This window comes from Pelecanus crispus, chromosome 3, assembly GCF_030463565.1.
Source record: "Pelecanus crispus isolate bPelCri1 chromosome 3, bPelCri1.pri, whole genome shotgun sequence".
Classification (NCBI taxonomy): Eukaryota; Metazoa; Chordata; class Aves; order Pelecaniformes; family Pelecanidae; genus Pelecanus; species Pelecanus crispus.
The window spans coordinates 100,019,177-100,033,234 of record NC_134645.1 but is presented as its reverse complement, the minus strand read 5'-3'; positions in this window follow the sequence as shown (position 1 = coordinate 100,033,234).

The following is a 14,058-nucleotide window of genomic DNA, read 5'->3' as shown; positions in this document are numbered from 1 at the left end:
CATCTGAGTTATGTACTGACTTGGTGAATATAGGTGGTTGCAGACTAACAGTGATACTCTTCAGTCCAAAGACAATTTTTGTCAATTCCCATTCCTTAGAGACATCTTACCTGGAAGATACATAGAGCTGCATCAAAGCTAAGAATCTTTCATTTTTTTCCTTCCTGTTACAGAAACATAAATAATGGAAATATTCAGGCTGGAAAAGTCTGGAACAGGAACCTAGTTGTTGTCCTGCAAGATGTCCTAGTTGATTTGTTAAGGGGGAAGGGAAAGAGAGGGATCCTACAGCAAAGAGTGGCCAGTAGCCACAATCCTGCTGTTGCATGGTGTTCCACAAGGTCCTCTTTTCTGTGTAAATAGGCCCTATACTCATATTTTTGACACTACACTTGAAAGTGTTAAAGAGAGGAACACTGTAATAGGACAGGGCATCTGCAGCTTACAGGGAATACTTAAGGAGTCAAACATTGCTTGGTGTGATCAAGGTAGGGTGAAATGTCTGGTTATTAAGTAGTTGCCAAGACTGCTAATCCAGTGCTTTCCAGATACTTTAATTGTACATAAGTATACTCAATTCTTTAAAAACATTTTTGTCTTCATTGGTGCTTTATAAACTGTTACTGGAAAATACACCAGAGAACTTTCCTTTACTTTTATTTCTGACTGAAGACACCTGTGCCATTTTGCCTTGTATGTCTTGCAGTACAGGAACTCTGTGAATCCAATGGTCATCAATTTATTTGTCCACTGCTATGGCTTAGTCAAGCAGCAACTGTCAAATCAACCAGCGAAGTACAATACCTGCTAATTTTGTGGCATGGGCTGAATATGCAATGTTCTCTTCTCAACTGCAAAATGCTTTTGGGAAAAAAAAAAAAGATCTGACACTACCACTTAGGTGAAATATTTTTTAACTACTCCTTTTCCCTTCCCATTCCAGATAATCATGTCCCTCTTCCCTTATTTCCTCATCTGATTTATCTGGAAACATGTAGAAATAGTCTATGTTCCACAGCCACCTCTTTAATCCAAGCTCTCAGATTTTAAATTTATCTTTACCTTACTACCAACCAGCTGGAATAAAAAGCAAATGAGCAACTGTTTTAACTTATCAAACAGTAAATCAAGATAAAAAATGGGGAAAATGCTTTCCTCTAATATGACAAAGCAAGTATATTAAAATGTAGTCTGGCAAAAATAAATACTTCATGAAAAATTGAACTGAAGTGTACTGGAGCATGCCATGATATTCTTTAAAAGGAACAAATGCATGAGTGCTTTATCCCTCATCTGCTTTATTAAATGGCTTAATAATACAAGTATCAGCAATTTTACTGTAAATAAATGCATGTCATTCATAACTGAGCTTCAAAATTATTTTCATTTTGAGTCTATAAAAAAGGTTGAGATTATGTACTAAACTTCCCTCTATTCACCTTTATTTTTACCAAGTAGAATTTGAAAGTTTTCTAACTTAACATCCTGTGTCCAAAAATACAACAGAAAGAAAAATATGTATGATAATTTTAAAAAATATGTTTTCATGAGACACATGGCTTCTATATTAAAACCACAGAGGTAGGACTTTAGTGCAAAAGTTCAACCTCATAATTGATACCAGTTGGTACCTCAGAAGACATGCCACCTACATAGAATCATAGAATCATAGAATCATCTTTATTTCTAAGTGCCTAATAGCAGTTACTTTATTAAAGCTAATTGCTCAAAAGTTTTGCATAATAAAGTTCAGATTGAAGAAAAATGTGCAAATTCAGAATGATAAAGTATAAAGAGTTAATCAATAAACCATTTAGACCAGTATCCATCAGTGCATCACAAACCAAATCTTTTAAACTACTGAAAAATTATTTTGTGATGATGCTTCTCCTTTCTATCAGTTACGTTTAAAGTGTGAAGATTATTACTAATTATAAAATGTGTAGTTAGCGGGCCAGACCTTTGCAGCCAGTGCAACTTATTCTGCAAATATCGGTCTGTTCTGCTCTCAACCAGACATTCCCAGCTGTGTGTGCTGTGTGCAGAGTTTTATTGTATCTCATGAATATTTTTAAATTTTTTTCTAGCATGGTAAAGATCACTTCTACAGCACTTCTTAAATTTTAACAAGACATGTCCCTGGCCCCAAAGGGTTTATAGCTTAAAAGAAACTTGTCAAGACATGTTGGAAGACAGCAACTTAGGAAAGGAGAGAAAGGCAGAAGAGCACTGCATTAATGAAGACAAGCAGAGAGAAGGGACTGAACTCAGAATATCATCAAGGTTTTCTCTGGACCAGCGAGAAAAAAAAGACATTGACTCTTGCAAGTACTTCTACAGCAACAGTTGGGAGGGTAGATACCAGAAAGCTTCATAAGAGCTGGTATGTGGTTTCCTGATTGAGGTAAGCCACATACTTCCTGAATTCAGGAATGTTTGTAAAAGCTCACCTTAAATCATAATAACTCCTCTTCCCACGCAGGTGATCAATTGCCAGTCATCCATACTTATGATTTTTGATAATTTACGGGCAGGGCTGCAGTGGCAGATTGTATCCAGGCATGGAAGATCCCAAAGCACAGGCTGGGCTTGCCTATACTGTGTCAAGCCTGTGGCTGACACCAGGTACTTACAGGGTTGTTTTCAGCCAGGTGCCATTGCCTTGCTGCAGGGATGGGGCTGCAAGCCCTGCAGCAACACAGAGGTCCTACCTGAGCCTCAGCACCCCCATGGCTTTCTGCAGGGCATGAAGCTGGCATGCATTCCCCTGCCAGCATCCACCTGGTCCCTGGGAACAGGAGGAGTCAGAGCACTCAGCCTGCCCTTGGACACTCAGACAGCAGCTTGCGTAGGGCATGGGACAGTGATCCCCACAGCGATGCCTTACCCCAATGTGGTGTGGGGCCACTAGAAACACCAAGAGGTACAGAGCACAAAGAGAAGATGGAAACAGGGTGAGGGAAACTATGCTACTAAAAGGACAAGATATGGAGACAGATGTGAACGTTTTTCTGACTGCTTACTAGGACTTGGGAGGATTTTTCCTCTCTCACAGCCTGACAAGACTGGATCCTATATCAGGTCAGAGACCCTCCTGGACAGGTTCACAGGCACTGTTTAAGTATGTCTTGTTACAAATGGCAGGTCTCCAGCAGAGAAATTTTATAAAAGGTCTGACTTCCATTCAAATTAGAGACAGAAACAGACTTAGGGAAGGGGATACCCAAAGAAGTTGGGGAGTAAAACAGAGAATTACCACTACCAGCCCACTGTCCACTATAGGAGATGGCAGAAAAAAGGTTTATCTCACATAACTACAGACACTTACTTCTGAACAGAGGAAAGGGAAAGCATCAGAGCATGTGACTCATCTAACTTACTTCAGAGATCTACAGCAAGATTAAATGAAAAATATTATAGAAGCACCTGTTTCTATTCGTTGACCATAGCAGGAGACTAAGCAGCCCAGATATAGACATCTATATTTAAGACATCTTCCATCTGTCTACATTTTAGCAATCTGTCCAAAATCAGACAGATTTATTCCAACCCATATCCCATTGATGGGTCAGTTTTCTGAGGAATGGTGGGGAGAAGGGGACTGAGAAACACCTCCATCTTGTACAAACAGTCAAGGAAAGAACCTTGTTCTTCACCATCTGATGTTTTCAGGTAAGTTAAGAAAGTTGCTGTTTCAGTAAGCAATATCCTTCACTTCTTATCTGTATTTCCACATAGCTGAAAAAATACTGTGGGGACAGAATTCAAAGAGCAATTAATAGAGTGTAAAATTAGAATATAGAAAATATTCTGATAGTATAGATGCTTACGAGAAGCCAGTAACACAGGAGGAAGAGAAGCAAGCCAGATGAGAAGAAATACTGAACAATGGAAATACATGATTGAGAGAGAAAAATGAGTGCAAGAACAATATAAGAAAAAAGATTAGGCAAGGCTCTGTAAATGGGATGAAAGGATTGTGTTAAATATACTAAGAGAGAAGAAGCTAGCAGAGGCATATAAAAGAAAGGAAGAGATGAGATTAGAACAGCTTTTTGTCAGTATATTTGAATATCATATTTTAGTAGTGTCATCATGAAATATTTCTCAGTCTCTTTCTCTCACATGTTTAAAATGGGTATAAAATAGAAATATGATCACATCTAAGCATTTTACTGAAAACAGGCTACTGATTTTTTTTCAGCCCTGTGTCACTTTTGAACATACAGCACAATGTAAGTGTTTGAAACTATTTACATTTGATGGCTTCCTTTTTTGCATGGTGACCTACTTACTTTTAAAAGCCTTGTATGACACACAAAAAATAAAGCACAGACAAAAACCTAGTACTATTAAACAAAAATATGGTATATGAAGAATAACATTATAAATACCTTTTTTTTTTAATGGATGAATTAAATACATGTATGGGCCTCCTACTTTTGATATCACTGTGTAGACTCTGATCTCGCATTCTCATGAGACACAGATATTCATAACCCAATTTCTTCCTGACATAGAAAGTAAGCATTCAGTTAATGCTCTTCCTGACCTACATGTATTTATACATCATGTACAGCTACTGTATGCATTCATATAAATATATGAGTGTTTACTTCAATATGCACAAACACCCATGTATTCATGAGTGGCTAAAATATGAACTGGTAAGAGTTAAAAAATTTTCAGGCAGATTCAAATGTCTTATGCTCTCCTTGTAGACACACCTATATTAGGAAATCATATGTGTGCGTGCAGGTGGTTAAATCAATGACTAAGGTGCAGTGGACAGTGAAAGAAGCCAAGTTTTGGTACAGGTACAACTGGAATATGTAAGATTATGCTAAATTGATAGGAGATCAGATAATCATTCTAATATCGATACACTGGAAACTCAAAATTTCATGTGGAATCTAATACTAAATTTTACCCCGATTAGCTATCACGTCACAGAGACCAAGACCAAGTAAATTTTGAAGCTGAGTCACTTTCTGTGAAGGCAACACCCTCTAAAATAAATGAAATGTGCAGTTAGGCCAGTCTGAAGGAACCTATACTGAGCCATCCATTCAGGATCTGTTGCAAGCACATAAACAACTTTATCATTTATGGCTCTTAGGGCCAGATTCCATACCGATTAATTCAACATAGATCTACTGACTTCAGTGACACTACTTCAATTTACTGTGATAACAGTCAGAAATGTTCATAGAGAACAGGAGTTTTTGCAGTACCAACAAATCATTCACCAGTAATTTTTAGTTATATCACTTCGATAAAAGGTCTAGGATTCACTGGTTAACAACAGTGAAGTAACAGATTCAAGTGTACATATTAGAAGGAAGGAAGGAAGGAAGGAAGGAAGGAAGGAAGGAAGGAAGGAAGGAAGGAAGGAAGGGAGGGAGGGAGGGAGGGAGGGAGGGAGGGAGGAAGGAAGGAAGGAAGGAAGGAAGGGAGGAAGGAAGGAAGGAAGGAAGGAAGGAAGGAAGGAAGGAAGGAAGGAAGGAAGGAAGGGAGGGAGGGAGGGAGGGAGGAAGGGAGGGAGGGAGGGAGGAAGGAAGGAAGGAAGGGAGGGAGGGAGGGAGGAAGGGAGGGAGGGAGGGGAGGGAGGGAAGAAGGAAGGAAGGAAGGAAGGAAGGAAGGAAGGAAGGAAGGAAGGAAGGAAGGAAGGGAAGAAGGGAGGGAGGGAGGGAGGAAGTAACGAAGGAAGGAAGGAAGGGAAGAAGGGAGGGAGGGAGGGAAGAAGGAAGGAAGGAAGGGAGGAAGGGAGGAAGGGAGGGAGGGAGGGAGGGAGGGAGGGAGGGAGGGAGGAAGGAAGGAAGGAAGGAAGGAAGGAAGGGAAGGAAGGGAAGGAGGGAGGGAGGAGGGAGGGAGGGAGGAAGGAAGGAAGGAAGGAAGGAAGGAAGGAAGGGAGGGAGGGAGGGAGGGAGGGAGGGAGGGAGGGAGGAAGGGAGGGAGGGAGGAAGGGAGGGAGGAAGGGAGGGAGGGAGGAAGGGAGGGAGGAAGGGAGGAAGGGAGGGAGGGAGGGAGGGAGGGAGGGAGGGAGGAAGGGAAGAAGGGAGGGAGGGAGGGAGGGAGGGAGGGAGGAAGAAAGGAAGGAAGGAAGGAAGGGAGGAAGGGAGGGAGGGAGGGAGGAAGGAAGGGAGGGAGGAAGGGAGGAAGGGAGGGAGGAAGGGAGGAAGGAAGGAAGGAAGGGAAGAAGGGAGGGAGGGAGGGAGGGAGGGAGGGAGGAAGGAAGGAAGGAAGGAAGGAAGGAAGGAAGGAAGGAAGGGAGGAAGGGAAGAAGGGAGGGAGGGAGGGAGGGAGGAAGGAAGGAAGGAAGGAAAGGAGGGAGGGAGGGAGGGAGGGAGAAGAAGAAATGGCGGGGGGTGTGTGTGGAAATTCAATGCAACCAGACATTATTGGCAGGAGACGACCAGGAACATTGTCAGAATTTATGAAACAGAAAACCCTATGGCTCTTAGCAGTAGATACAATACATTTAGTGTAGCTGTTATATACGGTGTTGGGGTTACTTCCCTTTATTTATTGCCCATTTTTGATCCAGTGGTAGATAGCTATATAAACTAGTGCATGTCTGTCATTTCATTCTTCTCACCCACCCAAACATAGTTTTTAATCTTTAAAAAAACCTGAAACAACAACAAAACCCCCACCCTGCTAATACTCTTTTCTTGTGCCTGACAATTTGGGAACTCTCTTTCTTGCACTCCCTCATATTTTGGATAGTGCAGTCAGAATGTGTGTCTCAGAATGATGACAGCCACCTGCAGCTCTTTACAGTAATACCGCACATTTTCAGAGTATTCTGTCCTTTGGTAATATAAATGTGTGTTCCTCTCCTCTCACCCTTCAGTTTGAGCACACAGTACGTATCAAGAGCATGATTCTATTCTCACCTATGTTTTACACTCGTACAAGGCCATTGATATGAGCTGAGTTGCTGCCAGGATATACCTCTCTGACTCAGGTTTTACATTTCTTAAGATTATTAAGTAAACTCAGCTATTTCTCAAAAATTCCATGCCAAGAGTATTTCAGGCGACTAATACAATGACCTGAAACACGTATTTCAATACATCCAAAAAGCTGCATTTCTTAAACTTTGAATGATACATTCACATCTGTTTTCAACAAGTAGTTGAGCTTCACAGCACCTTCTTGTAGAACTGTGAACTATGAACTACTTACTGATGGTCAATATGAGAAGTTCTATCCACTTCAGTAAGCAGCGTTCAATATTCATGTCTTCACCTATTAGTGTGTGATGTTTTCTTTTTTTCAGGTATTTTTATAATTTTTATAATATCATGTCAAAAGTGCATATGACATATACATAAACTTATGAACAAATTGTTTCAATGAAGCAGTTTATACTGGATGTCCACCATGCAGCCAAGGAAGTGATTTGGTCAAAACAGTATATTTTTTTCTTCTTCCAAGTATCTTCTTCCAAAATCATAAAGTATGCCACTCTGACCTATATGCATTTATTCCCAATTCTAAAACATTCCTTTACGTGAAGATAGCTCTTGCCATGTTCAGTCAAATTCTAGACACTAGACAATTTTAGAAAAGGACATAGATCCTTCCTTTTTTAAAACATTGGGGGAAATGCAACTAATGCTAAGTGTATGTTGTGTTCATATTCCTTTATTACGTTTACAAACCCAATGGAATTCAGACTGAGAAAAAAGACCTTGGGAATTTCCTTCCTGGGTATCAACTTGATCTGAACTATATCCTTAAATTTTTAAATGTGTGCACTCACTTTAGGCAATTATAGGCACTCAGCCAATGTTTTCAAACTGAAATACTGATGTCTTGACATTCTGGACATTGACGTCCAGTGCTTGGCTCCAAATTCCAGCTGATTTCATGATCTGCACCTCTGAAAATCCACTGCTCAGTTTTTCAGTATTAAAACATCCAAAAAGAGTAAAGATGAAAATGGTCATACTAGACCAAACTAAACGTTTATCCAGCCCTGCATTCTGCTTCAGAAGTGACTGTAAGTAAACGCTGAAGGAGAAGTAAGAACAGAGCAAGATTCTTCCCTAATACGTTCCCAACCTCCAATTATTTTCAGGTCAGGGAAATTCCTGAAGTGGATATGATTTTGCACACTTATTGACACCCTCCTCGCCACCACCATCATTGGATTTCTCTTTCATATGCTTCTCCAGTGTCCCCTTGAGTCTATGAAAATTTTTAATTATCTACAACATCCTTTGGCAAAGAGTCTCAAAGGTCAATTACCTCCTGCATGAAGAATCACCTCTTCTGTTTTGAGCACGACTCCTTCCAGATTTATTTGAAGCCTGCTGTTCCTTTTGCTAGAAAACACAGTGAATAATCAATCCCTATCCAGTCTTTCCTTGCCACTCATGAGTCTGTAGTACTCATAAGTCTCATAAGCTGTCTCTTTTTTCCTCCCAGGCTGAAGTTTCCTGGCTGACTCAGGTAATCCTTGAAAGGCCTTTTCATGGAAATATTGCATGTTTGAGAAAACACTGTCCTTAAACACACAGCATATTAATTTATTTTTATAAAAATGTATGCATTTGGATCAAAGATGCATGCAGAGAAGGACTATAGTGAGACTTAAATTCTCATTCCTTAGCACAGAGTTTGGAAATCTGAGATAGGATGAAGGTTTTCCTTACAATAAGGTTCTTGGGAAGAGTATATGCCTCAGAAAGTCAGCGTGCTTAGCAAGGGGCCACTTAAAGCCCCAGATAACTGGGGATATTGCTACAAAGGATCTACCTGAAACCTCCCAAAAAATTAATTTCAAGCTACCACTTCCTGATGCTCAGGACACACAGTTCAGAATCCTCTCCTCAGATCAGGTCTATGGAAATTTTCTTTTAAGGAAATGGGCAGGCCATAATTTGTCAATGGCAGTAATGGCAGGAACAGTACCACCATACTCTTTGTACTTCCACTCAGTAGAACCAAAGACATAAGGGAATAAAGAGTCATCTGGATTCTGGTCCTAGTTTAGAAAATCCTTTCTGTATTTTGTGCTGAATAGACATTGTGGGCTGAGTCTCCCTGAATGAGGCCTGAGGAACAACAAAAATTGAGAATACCCTTGTTAGCCCTAAACCAAATGCTGCTATCCTTTTTGCTGGCTTAACAAGTTATGAAAAGAAAAAACTGCACGTTTCACACTCTCAAAAAAGGAATTTGAACCCAAGTCTTCCACTAAGATCTTATTTAAACAAGATTCTGTACTGGTACCTTGACCAACATCTTAAAACAGAGATCACAGTTGAACTTGGTAGGGAACAGCATATTTTGTGCATTTTCAACACTAAACTCCTACTAACAGCAGAAAGCTAAGCTCTAGACAGGATTATCAGTCCTTCATTTTCACTAATGCAAGGAAAAACTCAACAAAAGACACCATCTTTTAACACTGCCCTCTGTGATTAGTGATCTCAATGACACACATAAGTACATAAAATCACTCTTCTCCAGACTACATAAGCAAAATGAAGGACATTAAAGATGGATTCAGAATTAAATCTGAATTTCTTTCTTTTTAGTAGAGTGAGCCAAAACAACACAGGGTTTTTTGTATTTATCACAGTTTAATTTGATTAATGACTAGGCAATATTCTAGAGTAGATTAATAACATCAGAGATGAAAGGGCATTTTTAAAATATTTGTCCTCCTCCCCATATAAAGAGGATTTCAGTGCATTTAGATAATTAACATGAAAACAGTGGCCTTGTTTTTATTTTGATCTTTGCATAAATATTCTCCAATTAAGTTGGTAAAACTTATGATACAGCCCACATGTAGGGACTGCAATGAGTTCTTCCTAGCTCTACAGTCATACAACAGTGCAACTAGTTAGAATCTTACCACCAGAGTACGTGCAACCATGAACTAGTGACAAGTTTGTTTTCAAAAGACAACCATTAGATGTGCAAGATATAAAGTACTGAAAATACAGATTTCATAGATTGAAAGACCAGAAAAAGAATGCTCTGATCACATAATAAACAAGAGCCAAAGAATGCCAAGTCATCTACAAATGTTACTGGTAATACAGATACTTCAGAATATCGAAAGATATACGAAAAATGCAACTGAAGAAGCACAAATTCAGGAAAGATGCCATAGAATGTCATCTGGTCAAAATAAAGAACTGCAAATATTTATGAGAAATTGCAACTTAAAATCAAAATAAGTGAAATAGAAGGCTTTCCAATAGAAGAAGGCTTTATTTTATTGTCACAATGGAAGTGTGGTAGCATAGGAAAATTACTGGATAAATAATTTAACGAATAAATTAAAAAAACCCCTACAGTGCTTTGTTATAAACTATCCCAGTATAACAGAATAAACCAGTCCTGCAAGCAATTTTGCTCTGTACGTAAAAGATTCAATAAATTCAAGTGTGAAAAAAAACCTCTAAGTGAAGAGGGCCATACCTGAGAATGGAAGCCCAAGGCACAGGAAGGCATGTGCCAAAGAATGCAGGTCACAACTAGGATATTAAGTGTGGAGCATCAAAAAGGAAAAAAGCAAGAAAATGTAACAAAACAGGATAATCATAGCGCTCAGGCACCAATTAGAAAAAAATCAAATCTGTAAATGGCAAAGCTTAAAGATATGATTTCTCAGAATAATTCAAGTTACTTCTTGAAACAGCACATAATTGAGAGAGTATTCTGAGAAATGACTGTTACCTTGGAAGACGTAAGATAGCCTTAAATCAACCAGCTCAGCTTGATAAGCTGTAGACCCACATTGAAGCACAATTTAGAGATATATTTAGACTTCAATCACAATAAGCAGAAAGAAGTCAAGGATTAAGAATATCCAAACTAATATGTAAAGTGATCCTAAAATAATGAGGTTAAATGCCTCTAGCAAGAGATAAGATATAAAAAAAAGTTGTAACACTAACCTTTGGACAGAGGTGTTCAATAAAATGGATGCTAGTCCAAAAAACCAACCCTAGCATCAAAATTAAAGGCAGGAGGGTCCTTAGATGTGTCATTCATGTTGCTTCCAAGACCAAGAGTATTTCCATTGATAAATGCACATATGGGGGAGGGAAGGAGATAAACAAGGAAGGTAAGTTGCAAATCAGTGGGGTGAAATGAAAGGATTTGAGACACTACTTGAGCTAAGCAGGTATCTGTCAAAATCGGCAAAGGCAGGGTTCATGAAACGAGGAAAACGATTGCAAGCTATAATAGTAAAGAGGTAAGAAGGAAAACTGGATAGCAAAGGTAACTGCTTAAAAGCAAACAGTTTAAAATATAAAAACAAATTAAAAGAAACTCCTTAAATATATCAAAAGCAAGAAGCTTATAAGAGTCACTATGTCTGCTGGGAACTTCAGAGAATAAAGACAGCAATTAAGGAAGAGAAGGACGTTGCTAGGAAGATAGAAGATTTATTTGCATCTGTCTTCACAATAGAGGATGTTAGGAAGATATCTACTTTTGGGTAATAAAAATGAGGTACTATCAGATGAAGAGGTGCTGGAACAAATCAATCATTTAAAAAGCAGGAAGCCACCAGGACTGAAAATCCTGAGCAAGAAGTAGTTGAGCTATGCAATCTCTAATTGAAAAACAACTCCTGTACTGGAAGGTTAGAGAGTAGCAAATGTTTCACATATATTATAAAAAGGCTTTAGGATGATTCAGGGAATCAAAGATTCATAAATCTTACATCTGTACCTGGCAAATTAAAAATAAGAAAATAAAACACTCAGAAGACCATGAGATGATAGATCTGTGCAAAGGAAGATGATGCCTCACTCATCTGCTAGAATGTTTTCAACACATCAGTAAAATACTGTAGTGGTCAAAGGAGAACCAACTGACATAATTTATTTAAACTTCCTGAAGGCCTTGACAAAGTTTCTCACAGGAGACTGATAAAAAGAAGAGGCATAGACAGCTAACTGAAGACCTCTGTTCAGTGTAGCAGCTATCAGAAGAAAGAAGCAAGATATTAAAATGAATCAAGAACAGGACTGATATGATAAACAATGTTATATAAATCAGTGCTGCAGCCTGATCTGAACTACTGCGTGCAGTACTAGTTTCTACATCTCAGAAAGATATCAGAAAACTAGAGGGCATTTAAGAGAAAAGTGACAGGAGCGATAGAAGTTCCTTAAAAAGCATGGGTTTGTGGAAATAGATTGGAATAACTAGAATTATCTTAAAAAGGAAATTAAAAAGAGGCATGATAAAAATACATGAAATAATTTCTAGTAGTAGGTCAGAATCTCATTTGTCCCTGCCTTAATACAAGAATATGGTGACACACAATTAAATCAAAACGCACCAAATTTAACAGAAGTGATGCATATTCGTTTTCACATAGTACATGTTTATGCCGTGGGACTTGTTATTTGATAATGCTGAGCCAGAAAAAACGTAAGATTGAAAAGAACTAGATGCGTATGTGGATAACAGGAATGTATGGAGTTAAACTAGCTAAATGAGTATTGCAGGGAGACTGAAACTTATTTGGAGACTTAAATAGATGTCTAAATACTGGAGACTAGATCAGACTTTATGAAGCCAAATTGTCAAAAATATTCCTATTCTGGGTTTTCTGCAACTTCCTCAGGAGTGTTCAAGGGACACTGTCTGAGGTAGATGGCTACACAGGCTTCAGATGTGCTTCAGACCTCTTTTGCCCATGCTCCTAGTGTCACCTATTGCATGAATTTCACTGTTTCTAGCCCAATAATTATGATTTAATAAGAACATCAGAATATTTAAACTGAATAGCAGAATTTAAAAGTTCTTGTAAAAATCTTCACTGAAGAAACCATACAAAGAATGAAAACAAAAAACCCAAGCAAATCACTGACCTTTTCAACTTGAAAATGGTCAACCAACCAAAGGTTTGCCTGAAATTTGGAAGGAGACATTTTTTCCTGATGAAAAATCAACTTCTCAAAAGAAAACCAACACTTTCCCTGAAATATTTCAATTTTAAAATAGAAATTTTTAATGACCCCTACCCCTCAGCTATGCTATATATTCTTGAGCACCATCTACTGGTGATGCATTATTAATGAACTATTTATAAAAATACAAATCACTTCTCTAATAAAATTCAAATATAATAATATAATCTTTCAAAATATATTTGAAGTTGAAAAGGCAGAATGTAACCTATAATTTATTAAATTCATATTTCCTCTTGACGAGAGAGAGAAAATTAATACTGATGAAATTAACTTAGAATCTGAACTCAGTACGGGTACTCAACATTGGTTTCTAACATACTGGACCAGCAAACATATACAAGTCTATGAAATTATTTCCAATTTACACTTGCTCACAATTTGTTAGAGCAACAAAAGAGTTTTCTTCTTTTCATATTTAGGTGTTTATTTAATTTTATAGTAGCTGTAATATGGCCAGCATCTTCCATTTTATTTCTTCATTTCAAACTCAATTAAGTTAACATTTCTCTTGAGATGGTCACGCCAGCTTTGGATTTAAAATTGTCCCTTACAAGGAAATACTGTTCTTATAGAAATTTGGTGTTATGAAGCAGAATCTGTGATGCAGACTAGAAAATCTATGCTTGTCAAAGGGGATTTTGAAGGGCCTTGCATGTCTGAGTAAAGTTGGATGTGGGGAACAGACCAGAGCCACTTCTACGTAAGCTAAGAGGCTCAGTAAAAATACCACTTGACTCTTACCTGTAAGCTGGTTTCCATTATTGTGCATAATAAGATGACCTATCTGAGTGTCTGTAACTCTGCAGTCAGTTAAACATGACGATAATAATAGAGAATTAAGAATAAATTATGAAAGTCTTTCTTGAAAAACCTTTTTTATTATTTTTTTTAAATGTGTGCCTTCAGTGTTGGAGACAGACTGTCTTTTATTTGCTCAAAGGAGTGACACTGAGGGCTGCAACAGTGACCTTGACTTGAAAAGCGTCCCCCTAAGGGTGACAGGTGATTGAGTGAGAGAACAATCCATTCTCCAAAGCCACTTGCTTTAAACTGTGGCTTCCCTTTTAAATCTTGCACCAAAAATGTCAGTGAA